The sequence below is a fragment of the Mercenaria mercenaria genome, chromosome 11, assembly GCF_021730395.1.
Source record: "Mercenaria mercenaria strain notata chromosome 11, MADL_Memer_1, whole genome shotgun sequence".
NCBI classification, from domain to species: Eukaryota; Metazoa; Mollusca; class Bivalvia; order Venerida; family Veneridae; genus Mercenaria; species Mercenaria mercenaria.
The window spans coordinates 60,613,149-60,629,908 of record NC_069371.1 but is presented as its reverse complement, the minus strand read 5'-3'; the positions used below and the strand labels follow the sequence as shown (position 1 = coordinate 60,629,908).

Here is a 16,760-nt window from a genome sequence, read left to right as displayed (position 1 = left end):
TCAAGACAAAGGCTGGGATTGATTTTGGGGTTTTGGGGTCAAGGTCAAGTTCACTGTTACTTAAAATAGAAAAAGGGCTTCCGGTCAATAACTTAACTTAGGAATGAGCTATCATTATGAAACTTGGTGTATAGAAAACTTATATAAAGTTGTAGCTTGGGATTGATTTTGGGGTTTCTGGGATCAAGGTCAAGGTCATTGTTACTAAAAATAGGGTTAGGGTTAGGTTAGGGTTAGGGTTAGCATATCTTCTACATGCATGGAGGGATTTTGATGAAAGTTGGCACAATTGTTCACCATCATGAGACGGAGTGTCATGCGCAAGAACCAGGTCCCTAGGTCTAAGGTCAAGGTCACACTTAGAGGTCAAATGATACAAGAATGAAAACTTTGTTCTGAGCATATCTTCTTCATGCACAGAGGATTTTTATGTAACTTGGCACAATTATACACCATCATGAGATGAAGTGTCTTGCGCAGTTCCCTTCTTAGAATTACTTCCTTTTTTTGTTACTATAAATAGCTTATATTGTAACTTTTTCATTACTAGACGTAGGGAAAAATCGAGACCACTTTTCTGTAGTACAACATGCAGGTTACCTCCAATTTGAGGTGTATTTTGACCAATCCTACCTGGTAAGAATTTCTGTGTGGACTTACAATTTTTTTTTTTTTTTTTTTTTTTTAAAGATTAACTTTCCTTAGTTGTTACTATAAATAACTTATATTGTAACTTTTTATAATTGACCGTAGGGAAAAACCAAGACCACTTTTCTGTGGTACAACTTGTTGTTACTTTCTAATTTTAGGTGTATTTTAAGGTATCTCTTCCTGGTAAGGAGATTTTTTGTGGACTTAGAAAACATAAGAATTACAATGATTACTAAACAACCACAAAATTAAAATTACATCTGCAAATACAGGTGCTAGAGTAAAGAAATTTTCTGTGACGAGCGTATATGTTCTGGCACTCTTGTTTATTCTTATGAAAAGTGTTGAAAACCTGGTTCGTGGCATTGCCGCGTTTCTTGTATTGAATATTACAATGCGTATATTTCTATTCAAAAACAATTACAGTAATCGAACGATAATTTGATATTTGTAAACAAACGCAGCCGACCTTATTATTTACCAGTTTAGGTAAATCACGCATAAACGATATGAATTAGTATCTCAAACTGAGACTCGACGAACGAAGTACTGTATTAGCGCAATGGGTTAGGCCGCTAGGTATAACACCCAAGGTCCGGAGTTCGATACCGGGTTGAACTATACTGTTTACTTTTTTTTTCAGCATAGATACAATACCGGTTTTTCAACTGGCTTTAAAAATAATACGGCAATACAGCATACACGGGTTCTTTGTGAACGTCCAATTTTTACCGATGGAATATAAGTACATTACTCCCACGTTATACACTAACATACCATTCCATAGCTCCAAATGGTGAACATTGAAAAAAGCTTCTGATGAGCGATTTCATTATTCTGAAATTCTGAAACGGACACAACTGACGATTCTGCAACAGCGGACGAGCCGGAAATGTAATCAATTTTACTGATTAAAATTTCATAGATATTAAAACAAGTTAAAACAAAATAGAAAAAAAAGAAATACACGTTTGTAAAACCACCTAAGATAAATGCATTCAATGCAGACGATAACTGTGCCAGAAACAAACAATTAGCAAGGTAAGATAAATGTATTCCATGAGCTGCAAATAAAGATATAGTTGTTACTCCCCTTGGATCAATATGTTTTATATGAAAACCTGTTTTAAATGATTTTCCTGGTAGAATACATTTAAATATTAACTTCAGATCAAGGTTCACAGTCTTGCAACAAAAATTTTTTGCTTTATGATTGACAATCAAACCAGCCACACCATTACTGAGCAAAGAAGAACTTGGTTTAAATTACTCACAAAGTAACAACACCTGCATGGCAGCATTACAACTGTTAAGCTAGTTAATGCACACAAGCATAAGAAAGATACAACTATGTCAAAAGTGCCAATATGTAAACGGACTCCGGTTTACGATAAACACGATAAGCCTCCTAGCGCCATCGATCGGCGTACTTAATTGTTTCAACATTGTAACCTGTCATAGCTGCAGCAGTAACCGCCCCTATTCTAAAAGATCGCGGCGTAAATTTCCCGTAATCAAGCTGTAATTTGTTCAAACATTTCTGTAATCTGGTATCGTGTTAAATGGTTTTCCAGATGGCGGATGTCTTTTCAAGAACTCCACACTGTTTCTAACCGTACAAATCTGACCTACTGATCTTTAAAAGTGATCCTTTTGCATCTTGATCTGTTTTAGAATACCGAATAAAAATTTTGATAGAACCTTCCTAAATCAGACAGTAATAACATTTGAAACTGATCTCTTGCTTGTTACAGCCAGTTCACCCACTCTAAGAAAAGCAAACAAAACAATACAGTAAGCTGCTGCAACTAAGGTAGCAGTTGGTAGTTTCCAGCCACAGATTCGAATTGGCCAGGTCAAAATCTGTCATTAGAGATAAAACCTTGAAGTGAAGGCTGTTTTGATGTTTGAAATATTTGTTGATGTGAGTTTGTGATTAACAAGTTTAAGAATGGTATGTTGCAGAAATTCTGGCAGATGCGAATGTAAGCTTGATGGCATCATTTTCATATAACTGCTTGAAATGCATATGTACCAATATCAGCATTGAGCGTCTTGTGAACTGTCAAATGTCATATAGACCTCACACAGTTGAAAATAGTGAAAAAAGTAATCGGTTGACAGGTATTTTTGTCCAGCTCTGCAAGTAATACTTGAAACTGAGTACAGAATGCAAGTGGCCATTTGGCTCTATCATTTCTCCTAACATTTTAAGGCCAGTTGGAGATATGGCTAATTTGGGCTGAAATGTCATGTATTTTCGCGGGCTGAAATTATCTTTCAGGTGGCTTGTGGATTTAAAAATCTAGGCTTTGTATAAAGTTTACTATGTATTTTATTTCTTCTTCAAGTAAGATGTAAACCGGTATCTTTTATTTCAGGTCTGCATCTCGTAAGATATCGGAAGCCGTCTGACTTGGCCACATCGCTCGGAAGTCCGAAGTACTAGAAAAAACCGCCATCTGCTACCTAAATGACTGTGACTCAATGCAGACTTGGAGCGCCGGTATAAATTACAGACTCCGGTACATACCGGATTAACTAAATTTGAAGGAAAATATCTTAAATGTATATATTTTGTAACCATGGTGATACTAACCCTAACCTTTAGTCAGTATTTTATGCATATTGTACACTAAATGCATGCGGACATGCAAAAATATGCATATTTTTGCCGTGTGTTACAATTGATAATCACTTTCGTGCATGCGCTGAAGACCGCTCCAAGTCTGCAATGAGTTACATCGCAACTAAATTACTCTCGTATAAATTTGAGCACACGCCAGGCAAAACTGACAAAATGTGCTGCAGTATGTGTTGAGTCATTGGTAATCTAGACTCTCTTACTCTGGCAGACGGACGGGCACAGTATCTACTAAAGAAAAGGAACAAAAAATTACTTTAAAGACGTTTCAGTCGTTAGTAGGTAAATGGCCTTTTGCAGTCAAGTGAAACGTATTAGTAGGGCATTTTGCGTAGAGGCTATGATGTTATGGTCAGTGTGAAAAAGCCGCATTATAGATTGCGTATTTCGGAAGCAGTTAAACTTTATTTAGGCATGTGGCTAACATTTTTGGATACATTAATTTTTGCCTTGATCTAAAATTTACTGATCTTTGGTGGAAAGGGTACTGCGGGTTGTCTTTATTGGATCATTAGTAAACCCAAATATTGAAAATTGTTGGAAATTTGGAAACGAATTTGAATAGTAAAAACCTGATATTGATTTCTAAATTACTGTGATATTTACTTCTGCATACATTAAATGTTCATTATTTAGCCCACTAAAGATATATTTGAAGTTTTAAAAACTATATTGCCTCGTATTTCAACAAATTGAAGATTGAAGTCATAATACCACAAAAATGAGGGCCGTATATTGCCTCGTATTGCAAATAAATGAAGATTGAAGTCATAATACCACAAACATGAGGGCCGTATTTCTAGCCAATCTTCAACGAATATATTGACGTACTAATCAATACGAATACTTCATCAGAAATGACAGACACTCGAAAATGCAGCTCTACGGTTGGTCAGTTATTATACAGATGTCATAATGAAACAATAAAGTTTTACTCACATTTACAGCAGACGTCATTGTAGCAACGGTTATATTCGCCAGGACACTGAAATAAATTGATTATTTTTTTAGTTCGACGTAGCTTAAAATAATATTTACACCATGTCCTGCCGTTACTTTGAGAATTTGGATCAATAACTTCGATCTAGGTTGATAATTTTTGCTAGGAATATTCCTTTTTATGATATTTAGAAACTATATCCAAGGGCGACCTACAGCGCAAGATGTACTCTAGTCATGACAGAAGGTCACTGACTTTGGATCAGTTTGACAAAGTTATCATTTATCCCCACGAACGTTAGTTCGAAAAAATTATTGGGTTGTGGACTTTCTTCAGTGCGGGAGCTATCCAGCAAACGGACGGTGGTGCCCAACCGTACCTGAAATGATACTAGTAGGGGTTCCTGGGATCCTTTACAACCATAAAGTGGAAAGTTGCCACATGACAGAAATAATGTCGATAAGACGTGAACGCCATCAAAACAATCACGCACTTACTTCTAAAGGAAACAATTATTTATAAATAATGGTAAAATCACTAGTGTATTTAATGATAAACCTATCTTCCAGATTGTATTACGTTACAGAATACCAAAAGATATTTTTCATCTTTCCACTTAAAAGGCAAAGAACCTCAGGCCAGGGTGTTTTTGCATTATAGAAACATGTCATTCGGCTCAATTGCTTGATAACTACTGATGTTACTAATGGCAAACTACCAGAAAACAACATTCTAGGACAAGAAAAAAAAAAGAAATCAAGCACCCATCTTCTATATATTCAACAGAAGGCTTTTTACTCAGCAGTGCTTTATTTTATGATGGCCTGATAATCGACCAACTATCCACATTCCAGCAAAGCTCATTAAACACATTTTTTATTCCCATGTAGTTCATTTAGATGACAATATTGCGATGGGACTGTGACATTTACATTTGTAATAAGATTGCAACATTTGCGATAAAACTGTAACATTTGCGATTAGACGACTGCATCATTTGCGATAAAGCTGTTACATTTGCGATAAAATTGCAACATTTGCCGTTAGATGATCGTAATAAAGGCAAAAAGTGTAACTTTTAAATCGACTAAAACACACTTACTTCGTAGTGAGTCGTGCATGCTTGTGGTTTGCAGCCACCATAACCAGAGATGGAGTCAACACACGATATTACCAAAATGACCTGATAAAAAATGGAACTTTTGAAGTGTAACTGGTATTATTGTTTCGAAATTCTCTATCATCAAACAAATAAAAGGTTTTACACCTGGCTTGCTATGAACCATGGACTCTTCTCGAATTGGAGTGTTTCTATAACTTACACTTTCCTCCCATTAAAGTATTCATTCCGGAGGAGTTTCCAATAAAGGCTACTGGTAGCGACCCTAAATAAGTTTGCACACACTGATGTCAGCACATCTAAAACAAGTACCGTATTTTGATAGTAATTCACCCGAGAAAAAGAATTCTGTCAACTAAATTTGGAATCAATTTTGATGAATCAATTTTACCAGTCTTGGACAAAACTGTGAAATTATTTCAACATCAGGCCAGTGGTTAAGGAATATCTGGTATCTGTCAGTCAATTGAGTAAATATTGTGCTTTACTTACCATAGGTTATAACGCAAATGTTTGGTAAGGAAAATCTACAGTAATCTACTGTTGCAAACTGCCTTAAATCTATTGATAACAAGAAATATCTTTAAAAATGATGGTCGGCGAATTGTAATAAGGAAAGAAGTTTATGAATTTTTCATCTAACATTCATCTTTCATATAACATTTTTCAAATTGCAAAACTAAACACCGCACTTTAACAATTTAAATGGTTCTCTTTTAATTTTTCGCAAAGGTTTCGTAGGGTTGCAAATTTGTTTCGTTTATCCTTAGACGAATAATTACAGCAGTAGTTTGATTTAGATTCATGAAGCGGTTCATGAGAAGAGGTCATTAAACGTGTTTATATTTTTAGCTAAATTGGTCCCTATCCCCATTTGTAACAAAATAGCAGGAGACCTTACGATATTGTTACACATCGAGATTGATAAAAATCCATTACATTTTAGTGGTTAATGCGAAGAAAGGCATATCTACTTTTAGCTATAGTGGTCCCTAATAGGGCCCAAGTTCCTATATAAATAAATTTGGAAGAGGACCTTATAATGATGCTCCAGACCAAGTATAACAAAGATCCACCAAGCTGTTCATGAGACGCTGTATAAAGGCATTTCTAGTTTTAGCTCTAGCAGCCCCTAAAAGGGGTTAAATGTCCCAGCTGAACAAAGTTGGCTGCGGGCCTAATAAAGATGCTACAAATCAAGTTTGATTAGAATACATGAGAAAAAATCAATTAAAGGATTTTTTTATATATTATTTTTATTTATTTCTAAAATAGGCCAACTGATCCCGCTTTAACAAATGCATATTCGCTATTCATGAATCTTTGGACAATGACGTCACACCTATAAAAAAGTGAAGGTCAAGCAAAACATACAATTGTATTTATTTCAATATTTCTGTTTCATAAGCAAAGTTTGACCGTAGTCATATCACATAGATAAACTGTATGCAGCGTACCTTCATTTCAGTGCAATGAGATTCAGTCATTATATATCATATATATAATAAAACAGATTTCAACTGAGTTCAATATTTGCATACCATACTAAAGAAAAATATTCATATATAATAAACCAGTTAAATAATTTATAACAAATATATCAACTAAACAAGTACTCATTTTAATATGCAATATGAATAAGTCACAAAAGCAAGAAACCTTTTCATATACAGACGACAATTGTAACAATGAAAATCTTTTAAAAAGCACTTCTGTACATAAAAGACTCTTATCACACCCTTATTCATGTGATACGCAGACCGTATTCAGCTCTTTCTTTAATTTGATATATGTTGGTATTTGAACAGGTTTTTATCATATTTATTAAACTTACTTATCATTTTGAGATATATCAAAATTCTTGCTAAATATACTGAGCCAAAGTTAGCTTTAAAACAGTGAACAGCGTCGTTTAGAATAAACGCTTTGTCTACATTTCACTCAGCGTAGCACAATCAACAGAGTGAAAGAAATTGACACTCTCGTTCAATCAGGCAGAGTGTTGCATAAATCTTCCATTTTGATAAATTATCTATAATGCGTTATCAAGTAGTTTGATTTGCAAACTGAAGTCACGTGGCATAGGTAACGAAAACGAATTTAGACGGCGTCGCCGAAAAATATTGTGTTAAAATTTCGTTTTGTAAATTGGTGGGAAAATAGAGAAAACATATAACAAAATACTTCATCATATTGAAGGGAGGTAATTCTGAGAAAAGGACACCAATAAATTCTTTATTTGGTCCACATGACACACCGCTTGTAATGTTTAAAGTATGCGTCAAATTGTTCAAATATCCATGCAACGTGACAGACTGGACAAGAAAAAAACAGCACGAAAACTTTGATCTAGGAGTCTGGGAAACATCGTCTTATAATGTGAAGCATTTGCGGCAATTGATATTAAACCCCCTTGTGGATGGAAGTATTATTGAGGGGACACACTCCAGATCCTGTTAACTTTTGACCCAAAATGAGGTATTGACCTTTCAGCTGTGGTCTTGGTTTTGCTCAGGTCACACTCACCGTAAGAAACACTGAAGCCATGTAATTTCAACTTCCCTCCATTGATGGTAGCGTTGTTAAACAGATACGGAATAGGGCCTAATAAACTTTGTCTTCATATTTGACATACTGGTCAGTGAGTTGCATGTGATGATTTTATTGCTTAATTATTGGGAAATTTGTGTCAAGTAGTATTAAGACACTAAACAAACGGCGTTAAGTTTTGACCTCTAAGTGGGACCTTGACCTTCGAGACAGTGGTCTAGTCGTTGAGCATGTCGCATTATAGGGAACAGTTGTGATAAGTAATATTAAGATCCCTTGATGAGTGGTTCAATGATGGAGCGGACAAGAAAAAAATTCTGTTAAAGCTAGGGTCTGCGTCAAAACATTTCTGCTATAATTATTATAGTAAGTACTATCATAATCTCTTGACGGATGGCAGAGTTATGGACCAATGACAAAACAGATTCTTTAATACTCTGTTACCATTTAGCATCATAGTATAACTTTTACCTTTAATCGGTCTGCATGATACATTGTCTCGTTATGGGTAGCATTTGTACCAGGTAATACTAAAATCCCTGAGTGGATGGTTGAGTTAGAGACCGAACAAAAAATTATGTTGACATTTGAACTCCAGATATGATCTTGACCTTTAAGGTAAGGATCTTGTATTGCGCATGTCACGTTGGAATACTATTATTTACACTTTTGCCTGCCAAGTAATACAAAAATCACTTGATAAATGGCTGAGTTATAGAGCGGACGCTGTTAATTATTGCTCTGTAAGTTTGACCTTGACCTTATGTTAGGGGTCGAGGTGGGTTTCATTAAGAATTATCGGACTGTTTTACTGACAATCTAACTTATGGAAAAGCATTAAAATGTCACAATTATCAATTTAACATAACGTATACCTTTGAATATAATTTATCACGAACTTGATCGTATGCACGGATAAAGATCGCTCGATTAAATGTGTTTATGAAAGCAATGACATATTGGAAATAAGAAACATATGTAGAAAAAAAAGACTTATTGAAATGTTTACACTTTTCTGATGCTCGATAGCTATGAAGATAATATTTTAAACTTTCCAGCAAAGTAACTGTTGTGCATTTTTCTAAAAACATTATCGCAATATTTTTTTCTGGATACTCTTCTAATTGCAATGAAACTTTTGGCTATTGTGTTAAACGTTTTAGAAAAGTTACAAATATCAAGTTAATTTCTGAAAGTATCAAAATAGCTGTATAGCTAAGAAATGGCAGCTGTGGGCACTTACACTAAAGGTATCGGGATAATAATGTAATTTATCGCCATAATATTTCCAGGAAACCTTCGAGTATTGAGGTGATCTTTTCATAAAACTTCGTCTTATCAAGATAATTTTTGAAGAACTGCCTAGCTATATATCGTGGCAGAATTTTACCACCATAAAAATATACTCGTGGTTGCTAGCCGTTCCATTAACACGAAATTGTGCGCATATGCGCTAAACATTTTCATGAAATCAAGAAAAGTATCTAGAAAACATTATTTATTGCTGAAACGTTTAAAAAAATAACGTACAAATTACATGGAAAATTTACAACATTATTGTGACAGCTGGCAGAAATATGCCACAATAGCTATCACACTTTATCATAAACAATCCAGCAAAGGTGTGCATTCATTTTCTCGATAAATCATTTTTTCAATAAAGTTTAAGTGATTTGAATAAACCTTTTTTTTTTCAGAAAATTTCGAAATATCATGATACGGTTTGGAACTATCGAGATAGCAAACTTTCTAATAAATGGCAGCTGCTAGTACTTTTGTATGATTATGCGAATTATCGTAGTTAAATTTCCAAGAAACCTAGACTATTCAGAAAGCTGTACTATATTAAGATGACACCTATAAGTATCGCGATAGCAGAGAAATGCCACCATGGATTTTTTTCTGAATATTTGTATAATAAATGTCATTAATTTTTCACGTATTAAGTACTTGGTTTTTTATTATTTTAATAACAGATATTTGAATATCAAAACTACATATACCGGGCAAATCCATGAAAACTCTTTCTTGTAGATTTGAAAAGGTACTTATGCTTCCGACATTATAAAACTATCATAATTATATACTTTTCATTACTGTTTTTGTACAATACTGAACTGGATTCGGGTGTGAATATAATTGTCAAGGGGATTTATCAATGATATCAAAATTATTTTATATGACAGTGCACGCATTCTGAAACATAGAAATAAGTGAAACAAACTCAGAACTGAATGTTAAAAAACGCATTTATTTTATTACGCATTACAATATCAAAATCAATGAAGATAACTACGATTCAGTTGGTACGAAACTTCTTTAATCAAATTAAAAAAAAAAAGATATCAATTAATGTTCGACATTTAATTATATTCTAGAATACTATGTTGGCATTTCTATGTTTGGTAATGACAGACCGGTGACTTAGAACGCGTTAAAACCTCTTTTTATATATTGGATAGAATAAACATATTTTGTTTTAATTTCATCATTTAAAAGAACATGCATAAGGATATAGTTCTTTTGAGAATTAATTGAATAAGAACAAACCTCTTTTTTTCAGTTTTCATACAGCGCTTATTTTTCGTTCAGAAAAGAAATAAAAAATAACAATTCAACAAAGCCAAAGCCATAAAATGTCAACAAAAGACTGATTTAACAAAATAAAAATAAAATAAAAGCAAGAAATAGTTATTGTATTTTTTACAAAACTAATCAAAGTTTAACAACACTTTGAAATAGAGTGAAAATTAAACTTACTAGAGAGATCCATGCAAGTCTATCCATCTTTATCAGCGCTGATTCAATTTTTCGTTGAAAGCAGTTGTTGAAATGGAGCGCTCTCTATTCATGAAATGCATGACGTATGCAAGTCACGTGATTCTTAGCACAGCTGACAAGAACAATATTTTTAAGATATTTAAGATTCTATGACGCATTTTGATGTAACTACGCAGTAGACGAGCTCCGTTCGTATTATAGTAAAACCTGTACAGAAAGACCACAAGCTCACAAGCGCTGTGGCCGAGTTGTAAAAGTAGATGACTACAGCATACTTGCCCCTTACCTCTGGGGTTTTTAGTCGGGGTTTTTAGTCATACATCGGATGGTCATATGGTCATATGAGGAAGCTATACAAATGGCTTGCACGTTGCCGACTTGCTCTATTCAGGTAACCACTTGTTGTTCTGTCTGTTGCCATATGACATTAAATTTGTGCCAAGATGACTTGAACCCCCCCCCCCCACCCCACCAAAAAAAAAAAAGCAAACATAAAAGATCGTTCGTGGGAATGTCTATGTTTCCATTTTATTTACAGGAGGTTGTTTTGCATATTTACTTAAAGACCTGCTCCAGTCCTACCTTTTAACCTTAAATTGTCATTGAAAAAGCATGAAAATCCTGACTATGAACAGTGACGCCCGTCAAAATAGAGACTATTTTATGTAAAATTCTATATAAAATACCTGTGGTTTTGTGTGCTAAAGTGTGGCGCGTGGCCGTTAACTGTTAAAAATATGAAGAAAAAAACTTTCAAAAATATCTAATGAAGACAATACTGAATTATTGACTAATTCATCTGTCAAGTAGAATTTATCCGATGAAGTCTGTGAGACACTGAAACGAAGAACCCAAAAGCTTAACTGAGTTTTATTAACCAGGTTTTCAACAAAAACCTGAGTTATTAGACTGGGGTATGTCGTTGTGGGGGGTGGGGGGGGGGGGGGGGAGGTCGTTGGGGGGGGGGGGGGGGGGGGTGAGGGCGGCGTCAAACTGGTGTTTCCGGTCAATAACTTTTGTTTCGGTAAAGATATTTGAATAAAACTTGGTATGTATGTAGCTTATATCAAGACAAAGGCTGGGATTGATTTTGGGGTTTTTCGGGTCAAGGTCAAGTTCACTGTTACTTAAAATAGAAAAAGGGCTTCCGGTCAATAACTTAACTTAGGAATGAGCTATCATTATGAAACTTGGTGTATAGAAAACTTATATAAAGTTGTAGCTTGGGATTGATTTTGGGGTTTCTGGGATCAAGGTCAAGGTCATTGTTACTAAAAATAGGGTTAGGGTTAGGTTAGGGTTAGGGTTAGCATATCTTCTACATGCATGGAGGGATTTTGATGAAAGTTGGCACAATTGTTCACCATCATGAGACGGAGTGTCATGCGCAAGAACCAGGTCCCTAGGTCAAAGGTCAAGGTCACACTTAGAGGTCAAAGGATACAAGATTGAAAACTTTGTCCGGAGCATATCTTCTTCATGCATAGAGGGATTTTGATGTAACTTGGCACAATTATACACCATCATGAGATGAAGTGTCTTGCGCAGTTCCCTTCTTTAGAATTACTTCCTTTTGTTGTTACTATAAATAGCTTATATTGTAACTTTTTCATTACTAGACGTAGGGAAAAATCGAGACCACTTTTCTGTAGTACAACATGCAGGTTACCTCCAATTTTGAGGTGTATTTTGACCAATCTCTACCTGGTAAGAATTTCTGTGTGGACTTACAATTTTTTTTTTTTTTTTTTTTTTTTTTTTAAAGATTAACTTTCCTTAGTTGTTACTATAAATAACTTATATTGTAACTTTTTATAATTGACCGTAGGGAAAAACCAAGACCACTTTTCTGTGGTACAACATAGTTGTTACTTTCTAATTTTAGGTGTATTTTAAGGTATCTCTTCCTGGTAAGGAGTTTTTTTGTGGACTTAGAAAAACATAAGAATTACAATGATTACTAAACAACCACAAAATTAAAATTACATCTGCAAATACAGGTGCTAGAGTAAAGAAATTTGCTGTGACGAGCGTATATTGTTCTGGCACTCTTGTTTATTCTTATGAAAAGTGTTGAAAACCTGGTTTCGTGGCATTGCCGCGTTTCTTGTATTGAATATTACAATGCGTATATTTCTATTCAAAAACAATTACAGTAATCGAACGATAATTTGATATTTGTAAACAAACGCAGCCGACCTTATCATTTACCAGTTTAGGTAAATCACGCATAAACGATATGGATTAGTATCTCAAACTGAGAATCGACGAAGGAAGTACTGTACTAGCGCAATGGGTTAGGCCGCTAGGTATAACACCCGAGGTCCGGAGTTCGATACTGGGTTGAACTATACTGTTTACTTTTTTTCAGCATAGATACAATACCGGATTTTCAACTGGCTTTAAAAATAATACGGCAATACAGCATACACGGGTTCTTTGTGAACGTCCAATTTTTACCGATGGAATATAAGTACATTACTCCCACATTATACACTAACATACCATTCCATAGCTCCAAATGGTGAACATTGAAAAAAAGCTTCTGATGAGCGATTTCATTATTCTGAAATTCTGAAACGGACACAACTGACGATTCTGCAACAGCGGACGAGCCGGAAATGAAATAAATTTTACTGATTAAAATTTCATAGATATTAAAACAAGTTTAAACAAAATAGAAAAAAAAAAGAAATACACGTTTGTAAAACCACTGGCACCAGATCAGAAAGAAAATGCCTCCGTACGTGTTATACCCTACCCCTAGGTATTCTATAAGAACCATGGTCGTGAACGGGAAAGTGCACTAACCCGTTTCAATCGTACATTTCTCAGCTTAAACGCGCAGTTCGGTGAATGGGTACCTAGTATATTGAACAAGCGATAATTTATCTTCCATCGTGTACCAGTCACATTGTCTCAATATTCCATATTGCTGAGATTATCGACATATTTTATGCTTTCGTCAACGTTACAAAAAAAACTTGCTTGAACTTCCCTAATGAACATCCGGTCTAGAGGTCACGGCAGTGCGCACATGTTTGGCGAAACGTAAACAAACAAAAACAGATTTTAAAAAAATCACAATTTTACACTAAAACTCGAAATGATGAATGAAATTCATCTTGTGTATGATCTTTAATTTGAAATCGTACATTGGTCTGCATCTGTTCTGTATATTTTATTCATTTTGCACATTTTGCTGCATTTTCACATTTTAGCGAACACGTGTAGTAAAATGACGATTGACATACATTTTCACAACAGCCAATCAGAATGGTTTTGTAATCTAGAACGGAACTTCACCAGGGAAGTTCAAGCAAGTTTTTTGTGTAATGTTGAAATTACTATAAACTACGCGTTGTTTTTCTAAGATAAGATGTATTGAAAAAACGTGACCGGTACACAATGGAAGATAAATTACTACTTGTTTGATATCCATAGTACACATTTACCACACTGCGTGTTTATGGTATGAAATGTGCGATTGAAACGGGTTAGTATATTTTCCCGTTCACGACCATGGTTCTTATAGAATACCTAGGGGTAGGGTATAACACGTACGGAGGCATTTTCTTTCTGATCTGGTGCCAGTGTGTAAAACCAGCTAAGATAAATGCATTCAATGCAGACGATAACTGTGCCAGAAACAAACAATTAGCAAGGTAAGATAAATGTATTCCATGAGCTGCAAATAAAGATATAGTTGTTACTCCCCTTGGATCAATATGTTTTATATGAAAACCTGTTTTAAATGATTTTCCTGGTAGAATACATATAAATATTAACTTCAGATCAAAGTTCACAGTCTTGCAACAAAAATTTTTTGCTTTATGATTGACAATCAAACCAGCCACACCATTACTGAGCAAAGAAGAACTTGGTTTAAATTACTCACAAAGTAACAACACCTGCATGGCAGCATTACAACTGTTAAGCTAGTTAATGCACACAAGCATAAGAAAGATACAACTATGTCAAAAGTGCCAATATGTAAACGGACTCCGGTTTACGATAAACACGATAAGCCTCCTAGCGCCATCGATCGGCGTACTTAATTGTTTCAACATTGTAACCTGTCATAGCTGCAGCAGTAACCGCCCCTATTCTAAAAGATCGCGGCGTAAATTTCCCGTAATCAAGCTGTAATTTGTTCAAACATTTCTGTAATCTGGTATCGTGTTAAATGGTTTTCCAGATGGCGGATGTCTTTTCAAGAACTCCACACTGTTTCTAACCGTACAAATCTGACCTACTGATCTTTAAAAGTGATCCTTTTGCATCTTGATCTGTTTTAGAATACCGAATAAAAATTTTGATAGAACCTTCCTAAATCAGACAGTAATAACATTTGAAACTGATCTCTTGCTTGTTACAGCCAGTTCACCCACTCTAAGAAAAGCAAACAAAACAATACAGGAAGCTGCTGCAACTAAATGACTGTGACTCAATGCAGACTTGGAGCGCCGGTATAAATTACAGACTCCGGTACATACCGGATTAACTAAATTTGAACGAAAATATCTTAAATGTATATAGTTTGTAACCATGGTGATACTAACCCTAACCTTTAGTCAGTATTTTATGCATATTGTACACTAAATGCATGCGGACATGCAAAAATATGCATATTTTTGCCGTGTGCTACAATTGATAATCACTTTCGTGCATGCGCAGAAGACCGCTCCAAGTCTGCAATGAGTTACATCGCAACTAAATTACTCTCGTATAAATTTGAGCACACGCCAGGCAAAACTGACAAAATGTGCTGCAGTATGTGTTGAGTCATTGGTAATCTAGACTCTCTTACTCTGGCAGACGGACGGGCACAGTATCTACTAAAGAAAAGGAACAAAAATTTACTTTCAAGACGTTTCAGTCATTAGTAGGTAAATAGCCTTTTGCAGTCAAGTGAAACGTATTAGTAGGGCATTTTACGTAGACGCTATGATGTTATGGCCAGTGTGAAAAAGCCACATTATAGATTGCGTATTTCGGAAGCAGTTAAACTTTATTTAGGCATGTGGCTAACATTTTTGGATACATTTAATTTTTGCCTTGATCTAAAATTTACTGATCTTTGGTGGAAAGGATACTGCGGGTTGTTTTTATTGGATGTCATTAGTAAACTAAATATTGAAAATTGTTGGAAATTTTGGACGAATTGATCTGAAATTTTTTGGTAAAAAAAAACTGATATCATAATCAAATGACAATGACAATTTCAGCTGCAGAATTATTTGGTCTCAATTCATCGCGTTATTCCGATGATCATGCTGCAATGTAATTAGCTCGAAAAAGAATTAATATTTTCATGTATGCTACCAAGAAAATCATTATAAACAATGATTTTTTTTTATCAAACATCCTGATCCAAGGGAAGTAACAACTACATCTTTATTTGCAGCTGGTGGAACACATTTATCTTTCCTTGCCAATTGTTTGTTTCTAGCAAATCGCAAACATTTATGTTAGGTGGTATTAATTGTTTTGAATAGAATAGAACCTTAATGTGCCCGCGCCCTACTGTCCCAAGCTGACTGAGGTGTAGTCCGGTCTCCCATGAGTGTATGTCCAGGTTCTACGTGTTCTAAAGTGGATGTCATGGTGGATGTAGGTTGTGGTGTCCGAATCATGGTCATTTGCGGAGTTTGCCAAGGTGAAAGTCCAACAGCTCTGCACCTGACATATTTCCCGGGCAAGCTGGGAGCACCCGGTGGTGATTAATACATCATCGGATATGGCATCCTTCCAATGGCCACATACGTAGCATAGGGCAGGATGGCATGGTATATCCTGAACCTGGGCTGGTCATTATTGATGCTTCTAATGCTTGCGTCACATTATGAACCATGGTATGCATTGGAATTTTATCCGGCAACTTAAATATCGGACTCTGATGTTGATGTTCTCAACTTCCATGATTTATCATCAGATGAACTCTATGGGTCTGTAGTACTATGTAGTAATGGGCTGCTGTTTTCGATAGAGTATAGCCTGAACTTTTGTGGCTTGCTCATCAGTTACATCCGTTAATTTCTTAGAGATTGCAGCCTTTTCTTTCACCGTCTCGT

General features: G+C 35.2%; 1 protein-coding gene across 1 annotated transcript in view; it reads right to left on the bottom strand.

Moving 5' to 3' along the window:
* The window catches only part of LOC123531750 (CCR4-NOT transcription complex subunit 9-like), a 492,904-nt gene that overhangs the window by 227,500 nt on the left and 248,644 nt on the right, over positions 1-16,760 (bottom strand). The gene's annotated exons all lie outside the window — the stretch shown is intronic.